The 14,824-nt window shown below is 40.6% G+C and overlaps 1 protein-coding gene across 2 annotated transcripts in view; it reads right to left on the bottom strand.

The window, feature by feature from the left end:
- Nucleotides 1-14,824, bottom strand: part of LOC140283036 (plexin-B2-like) — a 203,997-nt gene that overhangs the window by 83,596 nt on the left and 105,577 nt on the right. Inside the window, exon 4 of one of the 2 annotated variants that reach the window (XM_072377660.1) lies at nt 8,942-9,021. The exons of the other annotated variant lie outside the window; for it this stretch is intronic. The gene's annotated coding sequence lies outside the window, so the exon portion shown is untranslated. The remainder of the gene's footprint in view (nt 1-8,941; nt 9,022-14,824) is intronic. 2 annotated transcript variants of the gene reach the window in all.

Below are 14,824 nucleotides of genomic sequence, written 5' to 3' on the forward strand. Positions count from 1 at the left end.
TTGCTGCTGAGGAGATGATCAGCTTCTTCAGCTGCTTAACCCTCTGAACTCTAGAACTTGGTGTTAGGTTGGAAAGGCATGTTTCTTTCATAAAAAAATATTCATTGAAAAGCAGAAACAGCAAAAAGATGTTTAATCTACATGAGGGAACCGTGTCTGATCTACAGTCCCATCAGCAAAATCAAACATTTGTCGCTATGACGGGTGTAGTATCTGTAAATCTGTAACGCAGTGGCGTTGATAGGTCAGCAGCAGGAGTTGCAACAAAACGGCTCCATTTTTCATTAATTCAAGTACATGTACTGAATTTTGAATAAATGCTTAATAAAAAGGAACAGTATTAAGCACCGGCATTAATCAGCTGGATATATCACACTGATGATTTCTTCCATCTGGTGTGTCGCGAGTAGTGTGAGGTGGAGGTGGTAGGTCATTGACCTTTTGGCCATGGCTGCCCACTCCTTTGGCTTCAGTGGGGGGTCTCTCGAGGCATGCGGTTGACCACGACCACCTGGATCTCCCTGACTTCCCCATTAGCCACAGCAGACCTTCTGGTCCCTGACATAGGGTTAAGATCAGACACCCAAAGTGTTTCATTTATTTGCTTTATTGATAATTAAGGTTGAACTGTGGGAAGACCTATTATAGTGGTCCATTAAAGACATTAATGAGGTGAATTCTATGTAATATGATTAATTCACATTCGGTGCTGTGTGTTCATGGTGATTAAGAAGCATCAGACAGTCTAACAACAGCTTAATTGTTTTGTTTGATTCTATGCGAATCTTGTCCTTAAAGACTGCTGTTCACGTGTCCTCAAAAATATACACAAACTGGAACAAAAATATTTTCTTTTTTTCTTCTGAACATCATTTCATTCAACTGCATGCACTGTATCATATGCTTGCATTCTATGCTTGCATTATATGCTTGCATTGCTCTCATCAGCACTGCTTTGTTTCACTACAGTAAGAAAGCTGCATTACCCTGGAGGGAAGCTTTGCTGAGGTTTGACTCGTTCCACTGGGTCGCTTGTAAAACTGTGAGCCCTTCAAAGCAGCCTTTATGCTGAATTCCAATCTGCTGATCACATTTTGCTTTTAGGCTTTAACACGAATCAAATACCTACATCAACCGACTGAAATTTAAAGTGTAACAAGAAGAGACATTGTATCCTCCGTTATAAAAGTTAACTTAAGCGTCCGAGTCTTTTTTAGCTTAGTGTTGGGAAAAGCATGTGAAGTCCTGCAAGAGTGGTGTGAAAGTCTTTTTTTTTTTTTTTGCTTTTCTTGCCACAAACATTTGTATGACTCCAACAGACTTTAACTAAATGAGCCTTTTCCTGTGATATAGCCAGACACAAAAACTTGGTCAGTTGAGTTCATGGCAACTGCAAAGACAGACTGTGTGGAGCATCACTGCAACTTCACCTAATAAAATGAGTTTTCAATTTTAACAACCGAGCGATGAAATATGGAGCAGGAAATGTAACTCTGTGTGAAGCTGATGTTGAGTATAGGAAAGTTTCTGACTGTTGGAGCACTTGGTACGGCATCATTGGAGCTTTTATGAAGGGCCTCTGAATGAATGAGCCACAGGAGAGCGGTGCTGTTTCTATGAGGCATGGCTATCCATTCATATAAAGTGCCTTATCAACAAACAGCCAGCTGGGAAATGGCATTACGCTTGGGAGACTGAACTAAACCATAAAAATCACAGGCTGATTTCTGCAGCATCAATTTCACTACGGGAGACAAATTATTCAATTAAAAAGCAAAAATGTGACATTGCACTTTATATCATATCAGACTCTTTATGCATAAAATGTCATAAGAACAGTTGGCAGACAACTAATCATGGCAAAAATGCTACAATTCTTTTAGTAAAAAAGTCCAAAGATGCAAAAACAGAAAATAGATGATTGTGGTAAGGCTATAATTTGGGAAAGATTATAAGGCCATTTCCAAACTATCTGGAGTCCATCATTCTACAGAGAGAAAGATTATTCACAAGTGGAAAACATTCAGGACAGCTGTCAATCTTCCCAGGAGTGGACGTCCCAGCAAGGTCACCCCAAGGTGAAGAAGCCCAGAGCTACATCTCAGACTCCACAGGCCTCAGTTAGCATGTTAAAGGTTAAAGGTCATGACAGCACAGTTAGAAAAAGACTGAACAAGGATGGCTTGTTTGGAAGGGCTGCAGGAGAAAGCTTCTTCTCTCTAAAAAGAACATGGCAGCACAGCTTAGGCTTGCAAAGCTGCATCTGAACAAAGTACAAGACTTCTGGAACAATGTCCTTTGGACAGACCAGAGCAAAGTGGAGATGTTTGGTCATAATGCACAGCAGCACGTTTGGAGGAAACCAAACACAGCATATCAGCACAAACACCTCATACCAGCTGTCAAGCACGGTGGTGGAGGACTGATGATCTGGGCTGGTTCTGCAGCCACAGGACCTGGGCACCTTGCAGTCATTGAGTCCACCATGAACTCCTCTGGATACCAAAGTATTCTAGAGTCAAATGTGAGGCCATCTGTCCCACAGCTAAAGCTGGGCTGAAACTGGCTCATCAACAGGACAAAGATCCCAAACACAGCAGCAGATCTACAGCAGAATGTGGGAAAAAGAAAAGAATCAAGGTGTTGCAATGGTCCAGTCAGAGTCCAGACCTCAGCCTGACTGAGATGCTGTGGTGGGACCTTAAGAGAGCTGTGCAGAAACCAATGCTGCAAACCTCAATGAGCTGAAGCAACGCTGGAGAGAAGAGTGGCCGAGATTCCTCCAGAACCATGAGAGAGACTGATAACGTCACACAGGAAACCATTACTTAAAGTTACTGCTGCTAAAGGTGGTTCTGCAAGCTGCTGAATTATGGGGTGGATTTAGTTTTTAACACACTACTTCTGCATTTTGGCTTAAATCAATTATTACACAGTGCAATATGCCGTGTGTTGTTCATCATCAGGTTTTATTGGCCTAAATTTCAGACCTGGTGAGGACCCAATGATTTTTATTATGCAAACTGGTATTGACCTGTGATGGACTGGCAGCCTGTCCAGGGTGTACCTCTGCCCAATGACAGCTGGGATAGGCTCCAGCCTAGATGTTCACATTCCATAAAGCTGTTTTCAACTACATGAACTTTGCTCAGGAACCTTTGTATAGTCTTTTCCCCTGACCCCATTTCCCCTGCTCCACTGCAGGAGCAAGAGGCAAAACAAAGTACGGCGGAGATGTTTATCTGCCAAAACAGTCCTGGTCTGGAGGTGCCTGGTTCCAGAGTGCTGAACATTTCTGGTTGTCATAGACTTCCAGCATCTTCTTTCTGCCTCTGGCCCAGTTATTTCACACTCACACTTTAGCTTCTAAAATATGCTTAATTCCAGGGGGATGACTTTTTTTGTCCAAATTAGGTGTAGATAATCTCTACAAGATCGATTTGAACCCAAACTATGATCTTTTCCTCAACTTTACCCAGTAGCTTTGTTGCTTAAATTTAACTTCACAAGTACTTCATACTGTTAAATGCACTGTACATAGTTTATTCTGCCCCATATCACCATGTTGAAAACTTGTGGAGATTCTACTTTCAACTTTCAATTATTTTCTTTCAGCATTAACTACCGGCCAATTAAACCAACAAAAAATGTAATTAACTGGGCACACAAGTTTGTGAAATCAAGCTGAAGTAAAGAGAAACACCATAAATATAATAAACAGTATGGGAGACATGAAGGCTCCAGAGTTTCAACTAACAAACCGAACATAACCTGCTACATCTTCCCCGAGGCTAACGGCCACATTTTCAGCTTGAATGTAAGAGTCAAGTGGATATACAGGAAGTAAGAATACAACAAAGACGACAACAAAGAGGTACAGCACAGCGTGAATGTCAATGTATATTTATGAGCTAGTGGGAGATGAAAGAAAAAGGAATGAGGAGTTGGTGAAAAAAGAAAAAGATCTTTCTGTTGTTAAGTTGGTGTATTAAAGTGCTGAGGGGTGCAATCTGGGACACACCGAGAATTAATGACAGGGATCCTAGAAACAGCCTTTATAGCTTCTAACCAGAGCCTAAGACAATCAGACTGCGTGAGATCCAACACTCGTTATCCTCTCTCCCACAACATTTGTCCTTTTAGAGCTCGATTAGGAGAAATTTGGGATTTTAACCAGAACTGAAATAACTGTCATGTAAGGGTATTTTTTTGTCCTCCCAGATACAGTTTTGTGCATGTGTCTTACCAGCATGTGCCCGTTTTTAGATACAGAATATGGCTTTTGAGATTTTTTAGACCATAGCTGAAACAGACACATTTTGTTGGTTACTCGTCTCCTGCATGTAAGTGGATACAGATTTTTGTGATTTAATCGATGCAGAGAAGTTTACTAAACAGTAACCACAGCAGGTAGAATCAACACAAATGACTATCCAACAGAAAATAATATAATTCAGCATCCTCAGGACAAAATCTAAACAAAACAGTGTTTAGACTAAAATTCAGACAATCCAATCTGGTAAAATGTTTAGACCAAAGGACATCTCTGTGTCAGTCCATACCTGACGATTCATAATGCTCTACCAGTACTTTGTCTGGTGTTTTAGCAGGTCAAGAATAACAAATAAAAGTTTTCATGTCTATTTAACTGTCGAATGAGAGAAAAGGGGCTCATTTGGACTGCATGTTTATAACTGCTGTGTCATATGACAGAACCACCGTCCAACTGTGTCAAAATCAATGCCTGTGCTGGGATTAAAGCTATATTTACGTGCAGATGTAGCTCCCAGACAGCTAGCTTCTGAGATCCTGGTGGAGCTCTCTGCAGAGAAAATTTGGCTAGCTTTGGGCTTCAACATTTCCAGACTTCCTCAACTGAGAACAAGCTAAGAGGTAACTCAACTAGGAACTCAGTAGCAAGACAACCTAAATCTTGGGTGAATGACCCTGGATCTCCAGGGCTAAGGCTACCCTGCACCTGGGAGTTACTTGTTCTAGGAAGAGCTGGGTTAGCTGGCTTGGCTAGCTCACAGTTCAGGAAATCTCGGAATGGTGGTCTGCAAGTGATAATTCGAAGCACGCTCCCGGCTAGTTTTTAGCCAAGCTTGCGGCTCCCAAGCTCTCAGCCAAGCAGAAACTGAGTCAACCCAAGGGTGGTTGACCAGCTTCGGGCTGCCGTGGCTTAATCGGGTGGCCAAGAGACTTTGCTTCTCACCTTGCTACAACGGCCTTCACCATCTTGCCTATGCCAACTTCTCCTCGTAGCTTGCTTGCTTCTCGTGTCATCTGTTCCTTACAGAGTGTGCAAATTTACTGTACAAGCTCACCCAGTAGGTACTCAGAATTGGTTCCTAAAAATAGTTTACACAGAACATACAAGCTTTCTGATGATGAGATTCAAAGCCGAAATCCTCAGCCATAGCATCGATGACTTATTTTGCTCATGATGTACTTGAACTCATAAAAACACCCTATAATATGTTAACCGAGGAAGACTTCCATTACTCAATCACTTAATAGGCTGCGATACTAGGAATGTAAGTGATGTTATTAAAAGTCTTGAAACAGCTGCTGCCTGGATGTACCTTTAGGCATGACACAGTCCTTAAACACAAAGTTACAGCAGTTTTACATGTAATCAAATCAAATCCATACAGCTGAACATTACCAGACTCTCTGATGAACATAATGAAAGTTATAGCAGATTTCTGTGGGTATACAACAGAGGTAGTACAGCAGAAATAAACCCAGGCATCAGAACACACACCCAAATTTACAAGCTTGCCTATATAATGAGGAAAACCAGAAACTCTGGGCTTTGATATTCACTTAACAAAAGAATTGTGTTGATTAAGATTACTGGGGTTCCCGAGGAGTTTGCTGAGCAATGGGAGCTGCAGATAAAAAAAGGCAAACACAATCACAGAAATGGCCACGGTTTAGAGCAGGGAAACTGAGAAGATTAGTGGGTATTAAAAGTTACATACTCCCAACTTTTCACCACCACACATCTGTACAGTCAGTTCAAGCAAGTGCAGACACATTGAGAGCGTCTGACCCAGTTCATTATATGAAGGCGTTAGCTGGTAAATCCACATTATTGATGTGCAGAGTGAAGTTACAGGCTTTGTGCATGTTGTTGTGTGTGCATGTGTGAAGTGTTTTTCTTCAGCATTACGACAAATAGACACATTTTTTCTGCTTATCCAAGTTTGGGTCATGGAGGCAACAAGTTGAGAAGGAAAATCCACACATCCCTCTCCTCACTGACATTCTCCAACTCCTCTTTGGTGATTCTGAGATACTCCCTGGCCAGAATGAACATAGAATCTCTCCAGTATGTTCTGAGCTTGCTCAGGGGGGGGTCTCTACCCAGATGGACATGCCCAATAAACCTCAAGCAGAAGTTATCCCTGCACGAACCACGTCAGCTGACTCCCTTCAATGCGGAGGACCAGCAGCTCCATTCCAAGCTCCGCCTGGATGTCGGAGCTCCTCAGCTCATCTTAAAAGCCAAGTCCACACACCCTCAGAGGGAGGCACATTTCAGCAGCTTGGATCTGCGACCTCATTCTTTCTGTCACTACTCAGATGGATCTGTAAATTGAAAGCTTTGCCTTTTGGCTCTGTTCCTTCTTTACCACAACAGACCAGTGCAACGCCGTCATTACAGCTGACAAAGCCCCAATCTGTCTGTCCATCCTCCCTCCAACCCACCATCACATGTTAACAACATCCAGAGATCTTGATCTGAGAAAGTTTTGAACAAATAATTAGCTAACGTTAAAGTTAACTACATGACTGCAGTCTCTTTATTCAGTGAAAGAAGGACCAAGAAGCAGGACAGCTGACAACAACTGGTAATAGATATTTCCATAAATATCTATTGTTGTGTATTTTCCCTAATTGACTTTCCTATTCTTTTATATATTCATTCTTTTTTGCAGCACACTGAGTAACTCGGAGCATAGCTGATTTCTGAAAGGAACAGGTGAATAAATAAGAAGAAAATGCTTCCACAGCCACACAAGTTGAGCCATGCAGCATTAACCCACCCTGCAGGTGAGTACACCTACTGTGAGACACCACCGAAGAAGTGCACAAGCAGCGCAGGGGTGGGCTCAGCAACAGACTCTGCAAAGCATCATCGCACCTCCTGCAGTCAAGCCCTGCAGTTAGCACACCATCCTGGTTATTATGAAAGAGATGCTTGAAACTTTGATAATATGGTAGAGAACACCAATTATGGAGAGGTTTGTGCAGCTTCCTGCAGGTAGCAATTCACCACATCTGGGATGTGTGTGTGCGTGTGTGTGTGTGTGTTTCACCCTGCCTATGCTAGCTGTGCAATGTGACAGGCCAGATTGTGATTTTTAGCTGAGTAGCGCTAATCTCTTGTTACAATACGAAAGCGCTGATTACACCACAGCACACAGGAGGAATGAGAGACTGCGTGTGTGTGTGTGTGTGTGTGTGATACAGGACATAAAAGGGCAGATAAGATGACAAGGTGACTGTGGGAGACATTGCATTAAGTTCTGAAGAAAAAGAGAGGTGTGTAGGTGTATTACAGAGGTGAGGCAAGGTTTCTGTGGTTATGAAAGGCACACACACTTACCCACACATAGCCGACATCACAGTATGTACAGTAAGGATGTTATGACTAGGACCTGGCTCTGCACTGTCCTGTTTGACCAGGACTATTATACTCCCTCTGTTTGTGTGCGTTCTGATGTTGAGATAAAAAAAGCACTGAATGCTGAGCTGGAGGAAGCACGGCGGCCTGGACAGGAAAAGTGGAAGCGAATAGGTGGCTGATGAATGGAGTTTACTCACGCTGCTGTTTAGAATCATGCATATGGTGCCAAGCAAAAATGTCAAGATTCTTATCTATTAGGGACGCCTGGCTGGTGCCAAATTAATTCTGTAACTGGACGTCAGAGTCCGAAAGAATCTTCTGCAGCCACAAGAAGAATAATGAGTCCTGCAACATATCGTCTGACCTCTAAAAAGCCCAAAATTCCCAATTTTATTAATAAAATTTTATGAATAAAAACACGTTTTATTTCCAAAAGGACACCATTTCATAGGAAAAAATAGATAATCAGAGAAGTAGATTAATTCTTTCTTCAGTGCTGAATAACGAAGTTCCTCATCAACCTAAAAATCATCCCTACTGACCAATGAACATAAATATTACAACATAAGATATTTCAATCCTCTCATGTTTAAATGAAGCCAAAGGGATCTAAGGCACAACTTAAAGAATAAAAAGGACTCATGGTTTGAGAGGAGCCTTGTAAAACTGCTCACTGCATCTGAATTATTGTGAATGATTGCTTTTGTCCTTAAATTCATCGACATTTTCTAAGATTATAAACACTAATCATAGCCCATGAAAGACGATGGCATTATATAAAACACACTCTGTGTTCCACATCTGAAAGGAAGATATGGACTTATGTTGCAAACGCTCAAAAATAAGCTCTGAAATAGAGATGTAAACTGACAGAGCTTATTATCAGATTATCAGATATTCAAATCCACAGTTTTAAAAGCGGAACTACAGCATTTCTGCACGTGGCTTCAGTTGTGACAGCTTTTTATGGGAGTTACTTTTAAAAATAAGTTAAAGATTAAGTAAAAGTTAACTCATTAAAGATGAAAACATCTGAAATGCTCTGTTTTATATCACCTAATTAGAAACCATCTTTGATCATTGTTCAAGGCATTTCTCATCCATGTAAATACAACAAAAATATCTGAATTGCTGCCATTTCTTTTGCGACTTCAGTTTCATTACTTTAGCTTGGATAATGCAAACACTGTAATAATGTGTCACACTATAAGAGTCACATGGGACAACTTTCATTGCAGAACTTATGAATGAGTATTTGAACGAGGTTGTTTTGTAAAAATCAAGATTTAAAATGTGACTGACCTGAGTGGTGCTGCAGAAAACGTTCACTGTCTGCTGACTGCTGCTACCACCGACACCATGTACAGTCTGTGGACTCACCGCTGAAAAGAAAAGAGGAACTCATTAGTTAAAGAAAGGGATTATTCATGTAGATCATATTAACATTTGCTGCCAGTCAGGGTAGTGGTGAAATATGCTGTTTATTGCTGTGATCTCTAATTTGAATGCAAGGAAAATGTAAGCATGACACAGGTCAAAACAGAGAAGGCTTTGAGCAACACCAGAGCTCCAAAACCTGTCAGTCTGAGCACCTGAGGTTTTTTTAGGATGTGGGGACATCTAGAGACAAAACTGCAGCTCACAACCAACTAAAAACTTCCCAACACGTGGGAAAATGACAGGAAATGGTCTCTTCTGGCAGAAAAGATATCTTTAGCTGCAGCTGTGAATATGCTTTCAAGGCAGGATTAGCACAGATGCAAATCATTAACACTTAATGGGAGAGAGGCCTGATGTTCGGAATTGTTACAACAATCAGTCATAAGATCAGTAAAGTGATTTGATTGTCTTGGCGTCCACTTGTACAGCTTAACTACTGTAACCATTCCACTGTGAGCAATGCTAGCTACAGTAAGTGAAGGACAGACACAGAATTCAATTTGGCAACGCGAGAAGTCTCCTCTCTAAGTGAATAAGAAGTAAGAACATTAACGGCTGAAACATGGGCATGTGAATCCCGCCTTGCTGCCTCCACAGAAAACCAACATCCAAAAGATGAGCATCAACCACACCAACATACAAGTCTGCAAAGTCACTACAAACATGTCAGTGTGGTGCTTAGCACCGTCACCTCACAGCAAAAGTTCCAGGTTCGATTCCCGGCCTCTCTGTGCGGAGTGTGCTCGTTCTCTCTGGCTTCCTCCCATCGTCCAAAAACATGCTATTAGTTAACTGGTGTCTCTAAATGATGGTGAGTTTGACTCAGCGTTCATCACATATCCTCCCCACGTCACATCTGCTTTCTCAGATTAGTGTAACTGTGTACATTACTGCTTATTTTTGTTGCTTTGTCCCAGCAGCTCTGCACTGACCATCAAGGAGTTAATTAAATGTTATCTCTCCTTGCTAATTAACCAGATAATCTGCGTGACTCTCTGTTCGACATCATTCTAAACCAAATACATTTGAGTTTAAGATTAAAGGCTGTCTGAACACATCAGCTTGAACACTAAGTGATACTGAAGTTGCTATTCACCAAAACAATCTATCCATTGGGGAAATAAATCAGAAAAATACTTGCAAAGTGTATTCCATTCCACAGGAAAGGTCTTCAGCCTTGAGCTCATTTAGTTCTTTCTCTCTACGGTCTCTGGATATTTTGAGGCTTTTATTTTCCTCTTCTCACATTTTATGGCAATAAAGTCCTTCAACTGGCCTCCTTTTATCCCAAGGAGATGTCAGTTAGATGTATGCAAATCTTAAAATGTTTGCAGAGGGACAGAGGAAATGTGTCAATAAATTTCAGTGTTGTCAATGAAACTCTTTGATTTGTTGGTAAGAAGGTTTCTGTAAATATTTGAAGACATCTAGAGGTTGACGAAGACAACAAGCGACTGGAAGTTAAAGGAAATCTGAAAACTGATATGACAGAATTAAAGGTTTTCTCTCCCAAAAAGACCAGGAGAAACTCATCCATGCATTCATCTCCAGTAGACTCGATTACTGTAAGGGTCTTTTAAATGGACTTCCCAAAAAGAGCATTAAACATCTGCAGCTCTTCCAGAACGCTGCTGCTAGAGTTTTAACCAGGACTAAGAGATCTGAACACATCACACCAGTTTTAAAGTCTTTACACTGGCTTCCAGTCAGTCACAGCATAGATTTTAAAAGCCTACTTATGGTTTACAAATCCCAGAACGGCCCAAAATACATCTGTGATATGTTCAGAGAATATAAACCCAGCAGAGCTCTTAGATCCAAGGATTCAGGTCAGCTGGTCCAGTCCAGAGTCCAGACTAAACATGGAGAAGCAGCATTTAGCTGCTATGCTGCAAACAAGTGGAACAAACTGCCAGAGGAGATTAAACTGTCACCAAATGTAGACATTTTTAAATCCAGGTTAAAAACGTTTCTTTTCTCATGTGTCTATGCATGAAAGCTACAAATTATCTTTTAACTTGTCGAGACTGTTGCTTGTTTTTAATCATTTTAATTCATTTTAATTATTCTTTTATGTATTTTTAATGCTTCTTCCACTCCCCGCTGTAATGTTTTCTTTTATGTACAGCACTTTGAATTGTTTTTACTTGAAATGTGTTACAGAAATAAACTTGACATGCACTGACTATATGCACTGAGCCTCAGAGGTGATGCAGGGAAGGTTGAAACTTCTATGTAGTGACGCTGGATAACGGTTGGAAACACAGCTCGTGTATCCTTAATTTAAGTCTGACTCATTTTTTCTTTGTCTAAGAACTCGTTCAGACAACCCAGTTTTGACATATCTTCTTTTGAGCCAGTAAATATGAATTACACATCCAGCAGACGTGAGGCACCATTAGCATTGATTTGGAGCAATTTCTTGAGCACCTGTTGAATTTAAATTCAGCAATCCTTCTGCAAAGTGCAACAAAACCATGAGTCACCAACATTACATTACACCAACATTACAGCTCAATAAAACTATTTCTTTGAGTTTTTAACATTTCTCTACCATAGATATTAATTTGCCGCCATAAAAAGGAACGATAAATGTGGCTCTGGTAGCTAACTCCAACTACATATATTTAATCACCAGGCAAATATAAGTATTTTTTATATTTTTTAGCACAGGATAAAAAAAGCACTTGTAGTTCATTAGTGAGGTGTGCACAGTGGACTTTTTAAAAAGACTTTTTAACAAAAAAAAAGTCTGAAAGATGCTGCTAAAAACATCACAGCAGTGACACAAACGTGTGAATCTAAAAATGCAGCTGAGAGAATTATCGATCACTGGCCAAACTAGTTGCCATCAGACGGTTACATTTTTCACTCATTTCTGAGGTTATTTGACTGAATAAAACAGAAGCAGAGAGAAACATTTCTTTAATAAGCAGACCTCAAAGTTGCATTATTGCGAAGATTCGACGTGGAATATGAAGCGAGATAGACACAAAGCGCCACAGGGTCTTTTAATAAAAACTTTCCCCTTCATTTCTCCTCTAAACTTGGCAGGCGATAACAGCTGGATATTAGTTTTCGGCTGGGAATTCATATAACATATCATTACTGCTCTTTGTTATCCAAGTGTTATCTTCCATATGGAATATTACGAAATATCTAATATAGAGCCAGTCTTTAGAGTAAGCTGCTTTTTCATTTCTGTCTTTATCCATCTCTCTGCTCCCGTTCAACATAGTCTGAATATCATCCTCTGAGAAAGTAAAGGGTAGTTTGAACTGATAAGGAAGTTTATAACCCTTTGGGCCACCAGCAGGTTCATTCTTTGAACTATCTGTCTATCTACTTAATGAGTTCAATGATTTTCTCATTAGCAACACCACAAGGTGCTTAGATGGGTTCTGAAGAAAAGGTTTCAGGTATCAGCTTCAAGCCTGTGTTGAGTCACTTTCACCAGTTAAAATGCAAACTGTGCGGACATGAGGTAATATCATCTGCTATGTTAAGCTCAACCTGTTGGACTCCTCCCCCTCCCTCTCTGCTGTGCTTCAGCTCTAACTCCAATGACTTCCCTGTAGAGGAGGCTGACCTTCCACACACTCATGCACAGACACACACACACAGGCTAGAAACCATGGCAACTGAAGAAGAGGCAGTGACTGATACCAGTCAGACACAGATTGAGGAGGAAAAAACTACAACACCTGTGGTGGACATCTACAAGAGGGAGAGGAATTACTCTAATCTAGGAATATCTGGGATATTAACTTTATTTTGTAAGACGTCGATCAGTCATGTGATTCGATCGTTTGTCGGCTCAGTCTGGAAACAGCTCGTAAATCCAGGTTTTTCAAAGTAAAACAAAATGTCCAAAGTTGCTTCTATGCCCTCTCTTTTTCGCACATTTACTTTTTTCATTCATCTTTTCTTACAAACATCTTCTAAATTCTAATGAAAAGCAAGAAAAGAATCCCAGCTCACCTGTCCGAAGTATCACAGAAGCATTTCTGTAATAAAACAAGCAAACTGCTTGCTGAAATATTTGACCTTGAAATCAAATAAAAGGTTTACTTCTCAACTGCCGAAGAGCTCACTGACTTATTAAAAAGTTAATGACTGAAAAAAAGTTACTGAGAAGTGGTTTAGAAAAGTCAAACAATGTTGTTGGCCCCCGAAACACAGTAACAAATAATTATTCAAGCTTTTATTCCAGCTTCCATGATACACACACAAACATATTTACAAATTTAACCAATTTCACGAATGATACCACCAAAGTTCAAACTGAAACTGTGCAAATGCTCTACTTTTCAAAACAACATGGCATCTGCATCAGAAATGAATAACTTCAGCTCAGAGCCTAAAGCAATAGTCCTACCAGATTTATTAAAATTTTGGGGGATTTTAAGAAATCCTGGTAATTAACTGAAATGAAAGAAAGGAAAACACAAAGAACACTGGAAGGGGTGTTGTGCAACTATAATTCATGTTTTGGAGAGTAAATTTTGAGTAAAAGCGATTATGAGCAAACAAATGTGTTTGTAATCCTGCCCAGTTTCTCTTCTTTCTGTCTTGTGAACCCAGACCTTTCCATCTTCGCTGCCTCGCCGCCATCTGCTGCGAGGCACCGTCAACCATTTTCCCATCTGAAATGCATTGATAACAAACCAGGACTCTTTTAAAACACTTCACTGACTGCAGCCCCTCCAACTTCACCGTTATCTGCTGGTTTACCTGTTTCTTCTTTTCTGTTCTCCGCTCGCTGCACTTAGCATCTTTATCTGGGAATAAGTCCAGGTTTCCTCCCAGCTGCCTCGGAAACTCAAACAAGCCTCATACATTTATTGTAGAAACACGTCTTTGTTGTTCCAGAGACACAGTCAAGTGTCAGCTTTGACTGTTAATTTGTTACGAAGAAATAGGTCACACAACCCTTCTTCTTGAGCACTTCATTAAACATTATTGAAATTTCCAGTGTAACCTGGCGATTGCTACAGCTGAGAGATCAGGGATCATTCTGACTGTCCTCCTGAGAATGAAATACTTAGTTAACGGAGCTTAGTTAAAGCACTATTATGGCCCTGATAATTATTACACTAACAATGCAGGGTGTTAATTCTCACTGGGATGCCATTGTTGTTATAGGCTGGCTTGAGGTGGTTTTTGCCTCTTTTGAGGAAGAGTTTTTGAGCATTAGGATGTAGGGAAACAACTTCATCTGACGTGCCGAAGATTAAAATGATGTGACTCGACAACTGTTTTTGGTCTGAGGCGCCAAACAAACTCCCGCGTCTGACCAGCATCTATAATATTCCACGTATTCCCAGAGATGAGAGCTCTCTCCGTTTAGCTTTTCCAGATATCCACCATGAACTCAAGTTTTTTTGTTATTCAGTTAGTCCTCATTAAAACCACTTTTAATGAAGCCTCCACCACCATCGCCTAGCAACACGACACAGTCTTGTTTATTCGCTTCAAACCAGTTAACGATATGTGTCTGATTCAGGTTTCTTTGCTTGTTTTCTCAAGAGCTCAGCTCAGCCGAGTACAGTTAATTTTGCCATCACCACAAACAGCGGGACATTAGGTGTCAACAACAGGAACAACTCATTTTCCAGCTCATCACAATAGTCCCGTGATCTCGAGAAACCAAACCTCAGTTTCTCATAACATGTCATCATCATCTCATGACTAATTTCTTAGGAAAACTAATTAGATTAGCTTGGTATCATGCAAAAATAAGAT

This window comes from Leuresthes tenuis, unplaced genomic scaffold, assembly GCF_036924035.1.
Source record: "Leuresthes tenuis unplaced genomic scaffold, fLeuTen1.0.hap1 SCAF_23, whole genome shotgun sequence".
In the NCBI taxonomy this organism is placed as follows: domain Eukaryota; kingdom Metazoa; phylum Chordata; class Actinopteri; order Atheriniformes; family Atherinopsidae; genus Leuresthes; species Leuresthes tenuis.